General features: G+C 40.7%; 1 protein-coding gene across 1 annotated transcript in view; it reads left to right on the top strand.

Annotated features, from left to right (window-relative positions):
- Positions 1-13,771, top strand: part of CDH4 (cadherin 4) — a 413,499-nt gene that overhangs the window by 51,456 nt on the left and 348,272 nt on the right. The window lies entirely within an intron of this gene.

A 13,771-nucleotide genomic window follows, 5' to 3' on the forward strand; every position in this document is an offset into this window, starting at 1 on the left:
CCTAGAGGAGAAACTTGATGGGTAAAGAAGGGGAAGAGAGACCAAGAACTTATTCCGAGTCCACCTGTGTGCATGTACATGAATTTATTTCTGCTTAGGCATTGACATTCCTCAAAGTACTCTCAGCTGATAGCTCAGAGTGCCCTAATGATAATTGCATTTACACTAAATGTGGAGCAGCATCAATACTGATATACAAATAACATAAAGCTGCCAGCCATCCTAACTAATCAAATGGAGCTTGGCTCCTGTTTCAGTCAGGGAAAACAGGGAAGAATTCATCTTTAAGCAAGAGCTTAAAGAAGGGTGGATGTGGTGGCCCTCCTGTTAAATGTGTCCTTCTATGGAAAAGGATATGAAGAGGAACAAAAGCTGTCTTGGGGTCTGGAGTATAAATTGTAGCACACGTACTTAGATTTTTATAGATGTAAGCAGTATGCAATCACATTTTTTCAGCTCTCAAACAGAAGCATCTCAGATTCCATCCCTTGATACAGTTATGCTAAAAAAATATTTAATTGCTATTATGTTTGGACGGAAAATAGGCTTTAACCTTGAGGTGCTGAAACAGCAAATAAGATACTGTGTTCAGGTAAGGATCTGTGACCTGTAACAGGTGTGAGGGGCTGCAGAAGTGACCTGCTTTTACCTCACAGCATAGAGTAGAGGGAACCTTGCTGAGTGCTAATTAATTGTTGCTTTCATGCAAAATAATTTTTACCTTCAAATAGCCTTGAAAAGAGTTCTCTCAGTTTTATCATCTAGGAGAAGTTGATACTCAGAAGCTTCATAAAATAGGATCTAACCCCAAGATCTGAGCTCTTTAACATTATGGAGTTGAATGGAAGCAGGTTTGATACAATTTAAGAAAGCCATATACAATTTAAAAGCAACCCTGTATCTTTCAGGGTATTAATGTGCAGGGTTTTATGTTTTGGGGCTTTGTTTTAACTATGGAAATAAGTATTGCAGGTGATTTTGTTTTTTCTGCATGCAGTATTTCTGCTGAGATAGGAACTGGCTCTTCCACTGACTTGCACAGACTTTCCTCCTGGGATGGGATGTGGGATGGGAAGGTGCACAAACACCTGCAGCACAGGTAACCCTGTTCTTCTGGCACCTGGAGTATCCCAGCTTCCCTCTGGGTGTGTGCCATCAGCAGCTGTGTGGGAGAACCCAGTTCATGTTTGTTCATCCCTCTGCAAAGCACACTTCATCCTGAGAAATGGAAACACTTTTGTACAAAAGCAACCACCCACTCAAAATACATAAATAAAGACTCTTGGATACATAATCCTTTAAAATCCAGCACAGGGGAGATTTCTAGGGAGTGTTTATTATGGTGACAGGTAGAACCAAGTGAGTAAAAGCCTCTCTTGGCTCTCAGTTCTGGAAGGTCCTCATTTGTGATTATAGTCATGATGATAAAGCAATTAAATGCCAGTGAACATATATTTTCCATGGCTGTGAGGCTTCTGGCATAATTATATAATAAAAAATGCCATTAAAGAGCAATAATATTATTAGTGCATCACTTGGAAGATGTGCACAGCTTGGATGCTAAGAGCACAAAGCAACTGAAGCCCAAAACCAACCCTGATGTTCCCAGGTGTGGAATTCAGAACAGAAACCTCTGTGCCTGTTGTTGTTGGTACAAGATACTCTGATGCACCACAGGATATTTGCATCTCCAACTGGCCAAATCCTTTTTGCTGTGCATCCTTTTAGCTTAGGAAATCTAAACTTTGGGTTGGGTATGGTCAGTTAAAAGCTACGAGACGTGTCGAGTGATAACTCCTGGGTCCTGACTCACCTCACCTCCTTCAGTAAACCTTGTGAGGTTAAACTCTGTGAAAATGTGAAAATATATTCCCGTAGTGTGAAGCCTGTTTTATTACAAATTCTGTGTGGATATGTGTTGCTGCTTTTAGGCTTGATACACCCAGCCAGTGGTGCAGTCCTGTCTTTCATCCACCAAGATGTGCTGTGTTGTTAATGAAGGACCTAAAGGCTGCTTTGGTCCCATTAACCACGGCCTGGCTCATCCTTTTCCAAGTGCTCCAGGAGTTAGACTCAGTCAACAGACCTAGGATTCCAAATTCCATTTAATCACACAGATCGAAGAGTTCTTGTTTCATAACTTGCATTGTATTTCCTATTTTTAGCATTGAGGTAATTAATTTGCTCTAAACAGTATTGATGAAAATCTTCCAGAGGTGGAAGCATTCCAGTAACAGCTGAAACTAGTAATGTAATAGATCTACAAAATATGAAATGTGTATCGAGATCTGAAAGAAAAAATGTTCCAAAACTCATCTTTTGTTTGATACTGGAGAGCATGGGTTGATCCATGGCCGGGGTCACTGCTTGCTCAGTATCACGGTGCTGTTGTACAAGACAAGGGCACTCAGGGATGTCACAGCTCTGAACAGATGCTCAGAAGGTCAAGCTGTGGCTCCTGGCCACAAACTCCAAACCACCTCTGGGAACTTCACAGCACCCTCTGTAAAAGGGGCAGAACCTTTATAAAAGAGGTCAGGCATGCCCTTAAACTCAAAAATAATAGTTTTGCTTATAGTCTTTTTGAAGTTAGGATTTAAAAATCTGTTATTAAAAAAAGGGAAGAAACAAATTACAGCTGTAATGTTTTGTTTTCATGGCTGGCAAAATGCCTTCTTAGAAACATTTATTTTAGGAAGAAACCTACTGCTGTCCAAATGATTGCATGTGTTTATTTCTTTTGGATGTTTGAGAATATCCCAAAATTACACCATAAAAAGACTTCAAAGATTTAGAACAATCTGCCAGTAATCTGGCTCGAAAGCCCAGTTAATTATTTTGTGGGAAAGGTGTTTTTGCAGAATTCCTCACTGTATCTCCATCTCTTCCACTCTGTGTGGAGCCTGTATTTGTTTCACCACTGACTGGAGAATGTGCTGCCCCTAATCCAGTGAGCTGAGCAAACTCCTTGTCAAGGAAAACCATTCCAGACCCATCAGGAACACTCCAGCTCAGCCTTTGGAGAGGAGGGTGAACCCTGTGTGGGTTTGGGAATAGGAGTGGATGCTCTAGCTTGGGTTTATAATGAGCCCAGGGCAAGCACCAGCTTTATTTAGACAGCAGTCACTCACACATGTAATGAGCCCTTTAATTAGGTTTTCACAATGTGACAAAAAAATGTCTCATCAAAATATTTATAGTTGGGTTTTGATTTAAGTCTTCATTGCCTGTATAAAACAAAACTTGTCATCTGAGGTAAAGCATCTGGCAAGTCGGTAAGTGTTAGCTCATGAATCGAGCGTGACTATTCTGGGACTGGGGGATTACTCAGATGTAGTAGGGATGCATCCAAGAAGGGATGTGGATAAAAAGAGGATGTCAAGTTTATGGTGTGATTTTTTTTGTGTGTGTGTTTTTTTGATTTTTTCAATTTTTTTTCCTCCCTTCATGTTTTATTCAGGCCAACAGGTTTATGCACAGCTCATCCTGCTGCTTTTTCCAGAGTTTGTTTGTTGATGGATGTCCATGGGAGCATCCTGCTGGTTGATAGGTGGCATTTGTGGAAATTAGAGATGTAAGGTGGGCTCTCAGGTGTTAGGGCAGTGGAGATCAGAGGTATACAAATTGATAATTTGGTTCCTTCTCAATTAGTGGTTCTGCAATGATGGGGGAAATGTAGCATTCTTAGTTATTTAGGATTTGAAATCTTGCTTGTTTTAACCTGATGGCAAAAGTTAGCAGAGGGAAAGGGTAAAGAAATGTGCTGTGAAGTTAAAGCTGAGGAGCAGCTCTGGGCCATCTGAATCCCCTGCTCCAGCTGCTTGGATCTTGGACTTGCAGGAGCCCAGGAAGTGCTGGCAATCCTGGCATAGCAGAGCCCTCCTTGGGCTTGGTGTTTGGGGAGGGAGGGGAAGAGCTTATTTTCCTCTGGAGTTTCCCCACACCCATTTTCCATTTTGAAATGAAGCAGACACAACTGCATGGTTAGCTTTAATTTTGGTGGAAAAGTTTGCCAGTGTTTCTGCTTTTTAGTTTTTTTAGTGTTATTTGTAAACCCTTGCCAAAAGCCTCTCTCTCTTTCCCACAACTCTTTTAAGAGAACTTGTTTGATCTGTTGTCTTATCTAAGATTATGGCTAATTACTCAATAAAGAACTTTTTTCCAAGGTCTTTTTTTCCCCCCTTTTAAGTATCATCTCATGGGGTGAAATTTCTTCCTCTTTTGATTTTGCTCCATCACAACTGAGCTTTCATCAAGACATGTCTCAGAATCTGAAGGGAGCAGTTAGTGCGAAACGAAGCCTTTAGATTTTCCCTTTCCTTTTTATGCTAAAGCTGAAAGATGAAGCATATGGAAAAGAAAATAGCATTAAATCTCCCACACCAAAAGGAAAAGCACTGAGGATCTGGCTGTTGCAGGAGAGGTTTGAGCTGCATGCTTCATTTACTACTTTGTGCAGACATAACAAAGAATTTACTTTAGTCCCCGTGGTACTCACACAGCCTATTGCATGGTAGGCAGAGGGAAAGCAATGAGCCTTGTGTTACAGTACAGCAGCAAACTGGGGATTCAGGTGCTTTAAAGACAAATGTTTCCTTAATAATCTCATTTTACAGATCTAGTTCCTTTTTTGCTTTATGTTTCCCATTTCTGAAAAAGGAGCTTTTGAGCATTGTGCAAATAGTTTTGTTTGAATGATGCATAGAGTGGGGCCCATATTTTACTTAATAATTCACAAAAAAAAAAAAAAAGCAAAACCAAAAAAGTCCTGTCAGAAGAGATCTGTCTTTTAACAAACACAAGGCAGAGGGGGAAATGTCAGAGACCTCAGGTCAGATCTCACTTGGTGTTTGTGAACTAGTTCTGGTAAGGAAGGAAAAATGCTGGCATGCCACAGTCTAAACTAAACTTTGGGTTTGGGATTTTGTAATTTTGGTGTTATGGGCCTCTTGGAAAAACTCAGAGATGAGAAATCCCCAAAGGGGTCTTTCCCTGTTCAGGACTGGGGGTAAACCTGTGAGATTTCAGTTGAAACCCAACCTTAAAGCCTCAGAACATGGAAATGCAGAGTGTGGCTCATCACTGCCGTTTATTGAAGCATTGTGCTGTTAGGTCACAAAACACAGCACTGCCACTGAAGTAATGGGAGCAGATAAAAAAGCTGCTTAAAAGGCGGAGGTTTTTGTGTGCACACATCTCCTTATATTGACAAGTGGGAAAATATTGAAGAGCACTGGAGCATTTAATTGAGTTTGTGCAAAATGTCCAGGTATGTAATGCTGGGCCGTGGGGGCAATTTAAGTGTTTGTGTCTGCAAATGGAGTGGGCACAGCTCTGTTTCAGGTTATTTTTGTGTTGGATTTTTTGGCTTTAGAAAAACCAGGTAAAGAACCTGCTGCTGTCTCACCCCTGCTCCAAGAACGACGCCAGTTTGTATGATTTTTTTAATTAAACATCTATTCAGAACTTAGCAACAGGCAGAGAAAAATGGATTTGTCTATATCCCATTGGTAAGAATGAATAATGGAAATAAGGGAAGTTTAATTAAAAATAAAAGCCAAATGGCTTCAGCTCTCCTCTTGCCCAGCTTAGGGCATATCTTAGGTCAGAGTGGGTCTTGGGAAGGGAACTTTAGTTAATTCACACACAGATGGGGCCAGTAAATACTGAAGATAAAAGGAAATTATTTTAAAGCTCATGTTCATTGTCTAATCTAGACATACTCTGCAAAAGAAACAATTTAAGTTTTATTTTCTTTGTATTGTGGCAGTTCTGAGTAGGCAGTGTTGCATCAAAAACTTTTCATCCTGTTCTGAGACAAAGCTTGAGTGCCCTTTGTCTCTCCCTGACTTCCCAGGAACTTTTCAACCAGCTGGGCAGCTTCAGTACCCTGGTACAGATTTTGCTGGCAAGAAGTAGAAGTGTCAAAAATAATAAAGTACCTGCAGGGTTATAGGTGGGCATGAGAGGAAAATTCTTTTACCAAAGGGAAAAATCTTTAACAATCTTATACCTTGTTTGACACTGGAGCATTGAGGCAGCAGGCAAAACCTGATAAAAAAGAAACTCAAAAAAAAAAAAACCCTTCCCTGACCAGAGGAAATGTTGTTTTAACTTGGGTTAAAATATTATTTCAGCATTTCATGTGTAGGTTCTGCAATGCAAAACATGGAAATGATTGTGTTCAGTGTATTGTCACAGCAATGCTGTGATTTCACCAGCAGCTAAATCTACTCCCAGGGCTGCTCTCTGATCTGTAATGGCAACATACTTCTTAATTTATATGAAGTTCTCTTAATTTTTCACACAATTTGATCACCTGAAGGAGTCTATTTCTCTGAGGGAATATTGATGTAGACTTTTGGTCTTGCCCAGTCCTTCATTGTGATATTAGCACTTAATTAGTTGTCTCTGTTTCAGTAAAAAAAAAAATTGAAAAGCTGATGAATGAAATGAACAGAAAAAGCAGGTGTGGAATGTCCTTTGTGGGCAGAGAGGTATTCATGGTATTTAAATGATGAAGGAGTTTTTCTGGAATAGAATAATGATTGCTATCAGCTGACATCATTATTCAGAGGACTCTGCTATTCCTGTCAGGCCTATTTCTTAAAATTTTACTGTTTCCTTGCATATTATTAGAAGTCAAGTCCTTCTATTCCTTTCATGTGTGAAAATGAAGTTGCATCCCAAACAGTTCTGTGGACTGTTGTGTTTTCTGGATTAGATGCTGAAATTGGTGGGGGTTTATGTTTTGGCTTTTATTTTTTGTTTTCCTGGGTATTTTTTTGTATTGGACAACTGCTGTGTTTTCCAGCCTAGACTGCAGCTTAAATCTGTGTTTTTTATGACCCTTTGCAACAAGAAGGTGAAATATCACTGGCCTGATTTCTTACATAACTTGAGGAACTACTTGCAAAAAACATGTATGGATTTTAAGCCTCCTATTTCCTGAAGCTTCCCAGAGTGATCTTTGGGTCTGAGAATGTCTCACTTGTGACCACAGAGTTTCCTTCCTCTGCTGTAATACCGTTATCAACTTGTGAGTTAACTGTGCTAAAAAATAAAGAGTTTGGGCTGTGGTGGCATCAAATGTGGCAGACTGTGCCAGGAGCTTGCTTGAACTCAGCAAAACCACCTCAATTTGCTTATTCAGTTCTCCAAGAAAAAGACTAAACATGGTTATTTGCTCCCAAATCATGACTTGCATCTGACACGCAGTTTGTTCTGATTTAAAGCTCGAATGTGTGGCCAGAGACAATCCAGGCTGTGGGCTGCTAGAACAGCAGCTTACATATCTTGAAAAGCGCTTAATAAAGCGATTATGGAAGGGAAATGCGAACTCCACCTGAATTCTGATGACACCCCGTGGTTTGTGTTGTGACGGCCGCGGTGGCAGCCGGCACAGCCGCTCCTGTGCCTGATTGTGAGCTGCAGGAAGCTGCTGTTGGCGTTTATCCGCGTGCCACCGAGCTCCCCACAAACACTCCACACCTGCGCGAGCTTGTTCAATAACTGGAAATTAGCTGAAGCCAGCTGTTGGGGAAAGGAAAGGCACTTTGTCATCCTGCCTTTATTTCTGTCATCTTACGGTGGCAGCTTTCTTCAGGCGCCTACCGAGGAAATATGTCAAAACCAAAAGATGTTCAGCATGAGCACTCAGGAGTTTGGGGAGGTTTTTCAAGGGAAAATCCTGCACTTTTGTGGAGATGGCTGTGTGTGCTCTGTATTTAAATACAGGTACCTGTGTTTATTATACCTGCCAGAGGAGTTAGAGTAGACAGGCACTGCTGATTTGGAGTTGGAATTTTACTTTATAGGTGTGGTTAGGGCACAAGGAATTTGTTACCAGAAAGAAGCTCATTCTAATGGTCAACCAGGAGCTGTGCCCCAGCCCACTTCTGATAACACTTCTTCCTTTTGCTCTCTGATTTTGGCCACTGAGGTCTAAGAGGGCAACTGTTTAATTTGGATTAAAGTTAGCTCAAGGGAAAGCTTCTCATGCCATTTCTGTTGAATACCATCATGGCATTCCTGAAGTATTTTGGAAAACCCCGATTTAGTTGACCTTGCTCTCAGAAAACTGCTGCTTCACAGACAGTGCAGTTGGTCCTGTGAGTCATCAGAATACTTTTTTGATGACCATTATTTTTTTTTTTTCTCACATTTCAAGCATGGCTGGAGGTTGAAGCAACTCATATTGAGTGGTGAAAACAAGGCCTTCAATAAGCTCCAGAACTGCTGATTGCATTGATTGTTTGGAACCTTTTAACAAAGATGTTTCACCACAAATATAATGAAGGCTTTCTTTTTTACTTCACTTTAAGTCCTTTAATTAGAGGACAAAATGCAGTTGCTATGTGTAACTTACTGTACCACAAGCTGTGCTGGAGTTAATACTGTATTAAACCAGTAACTGTTTCATTAACTGTATTAACAGACCCATAATCAGAGCAAGGAAGTTTGATGTCTTCCTTTTAATATCCCTGCGTTCCAGCTTTGTTTACAGCTTTATTGGCATAGCTGGTGTGTCAGCAGGTATCCTTACTTTATAGTATGCAGACCTTTTAATTGCCCTCATTGTTGAGAAATTAATTTCTATTGAATTTTGAGAAGTGATAGCTGCTGAAGCGTGTAATCAGGTTGGGATGTAATTTGCAAGCACGAGCCCGTGGCCCCTGTTGTGCCAGCTGCTGTGCCACCTTTGTGTGCTGCAGAGATATGGACACTGAGCATCAAGAAGAAAGAAGGATGTTGGCTGGGTCAGCAAGCTTTGCTCCTGCTTTTGGTGAGTAATTAGGTGATGTCAATGCTGTTGTGGTGTAGTTGAGATTTACTTTCATTCAGTGAATGAAAGAGTAAACACCTATTTATTTTGCAGCAGGGCTGGACTCTGTGGGTTTATCTCCCCCAAAAATTACTGTTCTGGAATGAAATTTCTAGTGCTGAGTCATATTTTTTGAGGGTTTTTTTGCCCTTCCTTCATATGAATCTGGACATTAAATGGTGTTTGGTTTTTTGGAGCGTGCAGTGTGTGCCTCAAAAGTGAATTGTCCACCTCCTGTTGGGCAGGGACAGTTCTCCACTTGAGTCAGACAGTCAGAGCTCTTTATTTTACATTTGAGTACAAACCCCTCGAGTTTGGATGATTGCTGGTCCCATTAGAGCACTGTGACTGGTGGTAATGGCATTTCATAAAACTGAAAGTCCCTGGAAGATATCCAGAGATTAAGATGTTTGTGTGAATCTTTTCTAAGAAGGGATGTAAATAATTGGCTGTAAATACCTTAAGAATCTAAGAGGGTTGGAAGAGTAATCATCGGTGACTGGAAAGGCAAACTGATGAGTTTCTCCTGGATGCTTTCTAGCTGATGAGAAGGTGCTCTGTGATAAAAGTTGCTGGATTTTGGTAACTTGGTAAAAACCCAAGTTCTCTGGGACACTGCAGGGAATATACACTCGGTTAATCTTTATTCCTTCTCTTTTGCATTGAATATGTAGGAGTTCTGGGAGCCAGTGCTGACAGTAATCCATCAGCTCTTCCATGTGATTCCACGCAGCCTGGCTGTGTGACTGCCAGCACATCCCGTGGGGTGACCTGGCTCAGTGCTCTGCTCTGGGTCACTTTCCCTCTGCTCCTGAACTCGTGGGCAGTCAGCAGAGGGGATCAGCGACTCACAGGCACCACTGAGAGGGGTTTTTATCTCAACCCACAAATTTCCTCACTGTTACTCCTTGGATTCTCTCCCTCATCCCACTGGGGAGTCTGAGCTGTGGCTGGGGTTAAACCACACCATGCTGGGAGGATTGTCAATCTCCTTCACCCATTGCTGCTATTCTGCCTTCTGTCATTGATAAAACCCCACTTTAATGCTAGAGACAGGAAAATAACCCCCCAAAATGCTTTACTATCTCTGGAGGAAATAGGGGTTTTATTTTCTATATAAACATTGAAGATGTGTGTGCACTGGCACTCTGAGCACCACCTGTAGTTAAATGGCTGTTGTTTCTGCAGAGAACCAGGAAAGCTCTATTTTTCCAATTACAAATGGGGAAAATCCACAGGGTGATATTGGATTAATTGACAGACAGCCATGCATGAGTAATCCTGTACTTCCAAATGTAAATAACAAGTGCTTTGGAACAGTTAGAATAAAGATTTTTATATTTATTGAAATTAATCCAAAACTGTGAACTGTCTGTACACAGTAAAGAAATAAGTGATCATTAAACAAAACCCACAGCCTTGTCTGTGCTGCACAGAACCTGTGTACCAGCCTTTTAAAAAAATCATTGTTGGAGTAATTGCTTTTCTTTATGCTTTAGCATAGAACAGCTCCAACATCACAGTTGAAAATGGGGAAGAAAAACGTGCTTTAAGTGGTTTTACTTAACTAATTACATGGTTAGGCGCGTAATTTAAATAAAATGCCTTGATTTGTTAATAAGTTGTTTAAATGAATAGGGGGGAAAAAAGTGCTCCAGCAGTTCATCTTATACCCCTGCAGTTTAACATGGAATACCATGTTTAATGTGGCAACTGACTTTGAGGGAGTAATACACCACCAGTAACAAAAAAACAAACAAAGAGATGTTCTAGCCCTGGTAAGATAAATTCTCTTCTTTACAAAAATGAACCAAGGGAAGGAAATCACACTTCATGTGCACATTTTTATTTTGTTTACTTTTATGCAAATCAGGCTGTTGCAGGGGAATTAGTTGTAAACTCCAGGACAGACTAATTTGATATTGTCCCAGAAGGATGTACACTGGAATATTTAACAAAAGCAACGATGCCAGTGAATAGATGACATTAAAAGTATTACTTTTGCATAATTTATGTTCAGTGGTGCTGATATCAGGCCTCACTTCATCACCTGCTTACACAGAGAGTGCTGGATGTTTCAAATCTCATTAAGCTATTTATTCATTGTAATGAATGATTTTAATGTACTGTATTAAGGTTATGCCACACTGCACTGTTCAAAAATCCATCTTACTGTACACATTTTAATGTTTGCAGTCAAATTAATACCTTTATTACTGCCTCAATGGTTGAGTGGACACTGTTCATACATTAATCATTGTTGTCTCTGCTTCATCCCACTCCTTTGCTTAAGTTTCTAATGCCACATTCCTTGATAGAGATGTAATGATCTACAATCACACAATTTGCATCTGTGTGCAAGGCCCAATGCCAGAGCCTGGCCATCATGTTTCTCAGATGTTCTTAGATACACAAAATGTATGATATTTCCATGAACCTTGTCAGAAATACTTTAAATTTTAAGATAATAAAGTGCATATCCAGCAGCCTGTGCTAACTTCCCCTCCAAAGCCCTTCCTATTGTTGTCTGTGCACAGCAAAGACAGGTGATAATACTTCATAGCACCAACAGCAGGGAGATGAAATTGAAGTTCTTTTACTCCTGTAATAAATCTGATCAGATTTTGGATTTAGATGCATTTTAAAAGCATGCTAATTGCCAAGTGCCAGTACTAGGGTGGCTGGTAGGGATTTTGTACCTTACTGTTAACACACCAAAGGGCAGATGTCAACTGTTACATCTGAACTTGCAAATTATATCTCTTCACTTGATATGCTTTAATAAATAATGTCTTTTGAGTTGATTGTTGGTCTCTTCCCTGGAGTTTTTTTATTCCTGATTCTTTATAACCCACTGAGTGCTTGAAATTCCAGCCATGTAAAAGGTGATTGAAAATTGCTTAGCTGAGACAGGGGTAAAAAGAGCTAAAAGCTGTGTTTTACTGGAAAATGTTTGTGGGAAAATTTGGTTAAATGGGCTTTAGATAGCTAAATGCTGATTCTGGTTCTAAGACTGTGAATGATTTTGATGGCAAAGACTTGAAGAAGGCCAGCAATATCAGAATGTGAAAAGCAAAGCTTCAGCTTGGATTGTAGCTAAATTGACTGCCCAAATGTTAATTAACCAAAATCTGAGCTTCTCCCACATTAGTTACAGTTAGTAGTAGCAACACCTTTTATTTCTTAATTCATATAGTGCTTGTGTATTACAACAGTATGAGAATGATGAAGGTTTTTCCTCAGAAGCTGTTTACATCACAATAGAGCAGAGCAGTGCTGGAATGTGTTCACTGCCCATGGGACAGGATATTCCATCCCTGTGCAAGAAGGAAATGCTGCTTCTGTCTCTGCTCTTTCAAAGGCAGATTTTTAGCACCTGGTTTCTAGGTCGTGATCTGACATACAAATACATTTCTATAATTTAACAGAAAATACTCCAGAAGAGCCCAAGCAAAGCCTTGGAGATTGACAGGTTCCTTAGTTTACATCTCACTTCCCAGCCAGTGCTTAGGAGTGTTGGTGATGTCCAGCCCTGGTAGGTTGGAATTGGATCCCTATGTGAGGTGGAGCTGTTTATTTTGATCCAGGAGGACTGCAAACATCTCCTCTTCCTCTTGGGGAAGAAGAATGAAATTCCTGTTCCTCTGGGTGTGCCAATGAAGTTTGGAGCAGAGAGGTGCAGCTGGGCTGGCATTGGCGTGATCTAGTACGGCGTAATTTATGTTTAAAAGACCAAAGAGAATTAAACCTTCTCTGCCCAAAAATGTCTCCCAATTTCTAGGCAGTATGCTGCTAAAAGGCATTAGTGAAGTTCTTGGACTCCTGACAGTTTTTGGGATCAGGCTCTCTTTGGGAGTTTACCCTGGGCAGATGCACACAGCATTGGCATGCTGCTCAGCAAGCTGAAAGAAATCCCAGCGATCCTAAATTTGGGCCAGGTTTTCTCCTAGTTGACAGAATGTCAGTGAGCCAGGGAAGAAATTTAAGGGGGTTATCTTCTCAAGATATTAAGCTCTTCCAAGCTGACAGCTTTGTTGCAGAGGTCAGCTAGGAGGAACAAGAAAGAGGCCCTGTGATGCAAAGATGGACTGACAGATATGATTTCTTTTCCTTTTATTGAATTATAATGTCAGTGGTTGTGTCCCATTACTCCTGTGAGGCTGGAAGCCTCCATCTGAAATTGGAAAAAATGGATTTTAGTTGGTAAAGACAGATTTTTCTTGTTTTGTTCACAACCACTCTTAAAGGTAGCTCAGGTGTGAGGCAGTGCATGAGCTGGGGCTGGCTGATGAAATCCAAATTAACTCTGTGTATGGAACAGAAACAGAGTGAATGCAAACCCTGAGGATGGGGTGTTTTTCCCAGTGATGAATCTGCAGAATCATCATCCTTGCAGCCCCAGACAAAGGGGTTTGGGTAGCTCAGTGCAGGAAATGCAAAATGCTGAGGATTTGATCTGTTTGGCTGGGTCTGTGTTTGAGGACAAATCAGGTCGAGTTTTCCTATGTAAAGTTTCTCCATGGTTGCAGTAACAACTGGATCCTTCTCTGGTCTGATTTTCTATTTCATTTCTTTCATTTTAGTTGCTACATGTACAGCAGAAAGGTCATCTTGTCTTTTGTGCTCTGCTTTTGGTGGTGGTGGCTCCATTTTGCCAAAAGCTGCATCATCAGCTATAAGCAGCAGCCTTCTAATGTATTAAAGACAAGAAAATCCTTAGGAAAACTGCACTGAATGTACACAATTGTTTTGGGTGACACGCTCATCAAAGATAATTGGCAAATTTGAAAGTGCATCTTTTGAGCCATATGTGAAATGTCCAGTAGAGTATGGCTAATACAGGAAATATATTTATGGTTTAAGTTTTCCTAGGGACAGCTCTGCCTGCTGAGTAATGGGATCAGAGAAGAGGGAACTGAACCACCCAATTTCTCTTTTCCAGTCCTA

This window comes from Poecile atricapillus, chromosome 15 (assembly GCF_030490865.1).
Source record: "Poecile atricapillus isolate bPoeAtr1 chromosome 15, bPoeAtr1.hap1, whole genome shotgun sequence".
NCBI classification, from domain to species: domain Eukaryota; kingdom Metazoa; phylum Chordata; class Aves; order Passeriformes; family Paridae; genus Poecile; species Poecile atricapillus.